This window comes from Lolium perenne, chromosome 2, assembly GCF_019359855.2.
Source record: "Lolium perenne isolate Kyuss_39 chromosome 2, Kyuss_2.0, whole genome shotgun sequence".
NCBI lineage: Eukaryota > Viridiplantae > Streptophyta > Magnoliopsida > Poales > Poaceae > Lolium > Lolium perenne.
The window spans coordinates 96,182,874-96,186,821 of record NC_067245.2 but is presented as its reverse complement, the minus strand read 5'-3'; the positions used below and the strand labels follow the sequence as shown (position 1 = coordinate 96,186,821).

Below are 3,948 nucleotides of genomic sequence, written 5' to 3'. Positions count from 1 at the left end.
TGTTCTCTATATTATGCGTATACTTCGGGACAAATTGACACTACTAGGGAAAGGCTTATAGCCGCACTTCTTACCGCTGGCAAGTACGATTTAAAGATGCCGGCGGTAAGGCCTTTTAGGCCTGCCTCGCATTACCGCCGGCGAATACGTTTGGGGGCGCCAGGAATAGACCGTTTACCGCTGGCGAAACGGGCTAGCAAACGCTGGGATATGTTGGGTCGAGAGCAGCCGAATGGGCTTTTCATTACCGCCGGCGAATTTGATTAGGGGGCGCCGGGGTTAAGCCCACTACCATTGGCGAATTGGGGCCGTCCGCCGGGGGTATTTTGCCCCAATTTTCTACTACGTGCCACGGTATCACGTTTGGACGGGAGATATCCTCGTTTCTCTCGATCTCTTCCCCGCAGACTCATCTCATCCACGAATTTCTTATCTCCTCGCTAACACCACGACCAGCCCCCATCGAGAGGATCACGGCGCCGGCGGAGGAGAAATGGGAGGCGCTGGCTGTGCGGATCGAACAGCGACGCTGGGTCCTTAGGCCTCTCCTGCGCCATGGACGACGGTGGCGGCGGGGAGGTGCGGCTCGCCAGGAAGAAGGGCAAGACGAAGCGAGGTCTGTCGGCGGCGCCGCCACCTCCTGCGGAGAGGGGCAGGGACCGGAGTCGATCTGGCATGACTACCACGATTTGCTCCAGGTGAGCCTCTTCCCTGGTCTGGGCCGTCTCCAATCGACGCCATGAAGGGCTCCGACCCCGAGATCTATTCCGTCCATCGCCTCCTCGAGTCGTCCACTGGCGCTCCGTCACGGTGCCCAGCCTCTGCAACTGCGGCCTGATGGTGAGTAAATCATCCATCCATTCTATTCCGACCCAGATTTTCTATGTTTTTTCATCCATCCATTCTATTTTGAATTGGTTTGAGTAGATTTTGTTTTACCCAAGGTAATTCGTTTTGAGCACACAGATGATATGTTGCATTCTAAACGTGCTTCTAACAATGATTTGCGTGAGGATCTATAGATGGATTGAAAATTACCGGGTTCAGATTCGGTTCGAGTAGCATCAGATTCTTTTGGTTTCTTTCTCATCCGAGGTAATTCTAGCACACTTAATGATATGCTGACCACTAGAATCAGCCTAAATGTTCGGATTAAACCATGCTTGGTCACACATAATTCGACCTTCTCATATTTCATGATGCTCCAGAAGTTTTATGATCTGTAGCAACCTGATGTGTGTTTCTGAAAATTGAAACTGAAATTGCTGGCCTCATCTCGCTACTGCTGCTTGTTTAAAGAACACTCTTGTTTCGATTGGTTAAAGTGGGGGCTTCATCTTAAGTCAATGGTAAATTAAACATTTGAGTCTTAATTCTCTTGTCGTACATCGTTCAGCATTATCCAACTTTATTTGTGGGATAGGGTTGGGATTTTGTAGTATATCCAGTGCTTACCTTTTTCTTAGCTTGCAGTGAACTCTGGTCAATTAGAGGCATAACTGACTGTTTTATCTTGTTTACAACAGAAAGTTGAAGATGCTATCCATAGAGGCATAACTGTTCCCAATTAAGGAAGCCAAATATCCTGGAGAAAATTTACCGAGTTTGGATGGAACAGATGAGTGATGAGAAGTTAGAGCACTTTATTTTGTAGATTTTTTTGTGAATTTTGCTGGATGTATTCACATGTGTCCCGATGTATAATCGCAAAGCTAATAAATAGTATATGGACGTGATGGATGGGTTACGTCAATTGTCCTTTTTTTTAAATCCTAAATGACATACCGCCGGCACATTGGTCTTATGCATGCGAAGACGCCGGGGATAACATCACGTTACCACCGGCGAATCTGAGGACGCCAGCGGTAAGCGCTTACCACTGGCGAGGTTATCACTGGCGAATCCGAAAGTGTCGGCGGTAAGCATTTTAAGGTCGCCGGTGGTAAGCCTTTGCCTAGTAGTGTGATATTGTGTGACAAATTGATATTGTGTAAGCCGTTTTAGTTTGAACGTATGTAACGGCTAACGCAGACTTGGGGAGTAAAATTAACCATGCGGAATAATACCACTTATATAACATTTGCAAACATACAACTTAGCAGAAACAAGGTAAATTATAAAAAAATTGTGCTCAACGTAGCAACTAATTCCTTCACAAATGCATTGCATGCACCACCAAGAAAACAGCTTCAATGATATCATACATTAAATCTAAGTTGGTATTGCTTCACCATAGTGGGTTAGTAACCTACAGCCGAACTGGCTGAGTCTGTCTATGATCCAAAAACTGAACATAAACAGAGGTCAAAGTATCTGGTATCTGGTATCTGGTTTGGAAGTTTGGATACAGGGACATATGAAATTTTGTTATGTGCACACTTGGTGACAACAAATAGGCTGCAATATATTTCTGATACCTATGAATGTATAGCCCAAAAACAAATAAATATGCAAAGAAAGTGTCCATAAATTGTATTCCAATATGAACTCTTAAACAGTTTTTTGGAGAAATATTAATTTACTGGTAAAAGATATGATAAAATCATGAGGTATAATATCACAACACGAAATAAAGAACATAGGATTTCCACCATCGATGCTTAGGACAGTAGTTCTTTTATGTCAAAGAGTGAGACCAATCTATGTGTAGTTGCTGCGTGGGATACCAATGAAGATCCCTAAATGTGGGATATCCATGAAGATCCCTAAATGTGAGATGCCCATGAAACATCCCTAAATCAGAACTTTGTCTGAAACCATCAAGAAAATGCATATACCTATCAGGAAAAACTCTAAGAAACATTTACAAGTCTTAAGCATTCGAAGTGCATTATTTCGGACTTCTAATGTTAGCAGAATACAGAGGAACATGATTTTCTTTCAAACCTATGCAGAACTCGCAGGAATACCTGTTGATTCTTTAAAATATATAAGGAGCATTATTAAGATTACCTAGTAATAAAAAGTTTGATACCAAAACAGATGCCAACCTATATATCTGGTGTTGCTAGGTATCTATCAGGCAGAATGGGCCAACAATAGCGATGTACATTGATTAAGCGGAGTTGTTACAACCTATCTCAAACAAACGTAACAGTTTTAGGCAGATGACACAAAGGGAGGGTTGCGACGAAACTCATGTCATCCTCAACTAGCACTAAATCCTCTATCTTACAATTACTTCTCATCTCATGTTTCATCTTAGGACCAATATTCTTTATATGGTTTATGTTGGGCTCTAAACATAACGGGTTGTTATTGCTTAGCAGAAACATACAACTTAGCAGAAACAAGGTAAATTATTAAAAAAAAGTGCTCAACATAGCAAGTAATTCCTTCACAAATACATTGCATGGACCGGAAAGAAAACAGCCTCAATGATATCATACACTAAATCCAAGTTGGTATTGCTTCAACATAGTGGGTTAGCGTGCAATTGTAACATCTGAACTGGCCGAGTCAGCCTATGATCCAAAGACTGACCATAAACAGAGGTCAAAGTATCTGGTTTGGAAGTTTGGATACTGGGAGATATGAAATTTGGTTATGCGTACACTTGGTGACAACAAATAGGGTGCAATATATTGCTAGTGCCTATGAATGTATAGCCCAAGTATAAATAAAAAATGCAAAGAAAGTACTGATACATAGTATTCCAATATGAACTCTTAAACAGTTTTTTGGAGAAATTTTACTTTACTGGTAAAAGATATGATAAAATCATGAGGTATAATATCACGGCAAGAAATAAAGGACACAGGATTCCACCATCCTTGCTTAGGACAGTAGTTCTTTTATGTCAAAGATGAGACTAATCTATGTCTAGTTGCTACATGGGATACCAATGAAGATCCCTAAATGTGAGATATCCATGAAGATCCCTAAATGTGAGATACCCATAAATATCCCTCAATCTGAACTTTCTCTGAAACCATCGTGAAAATCCAT

General features: G+C 41.8%; 1 long non-coding RNA gene across 1 annotated transcript; it reads left to right on the top strand.

The window, feature by feature from the left end:
* Window positions 1-263: 263 nt before the first annotated feature.
* On the top strand, window positions 264-1,763 carry LOC127333321 (uncharacterized). Its single transcript, XR_007871057.2, has 2 exons — window positions 264-840; window positions 1,527-1,763. It is a non-coding gene; the product is annotated as an uncharacterized lncRNA (long non-coding RNA).
* The last annotated feature ends 2,185 nt before the right edge of the window (window positions 1,764-3,948 follow it).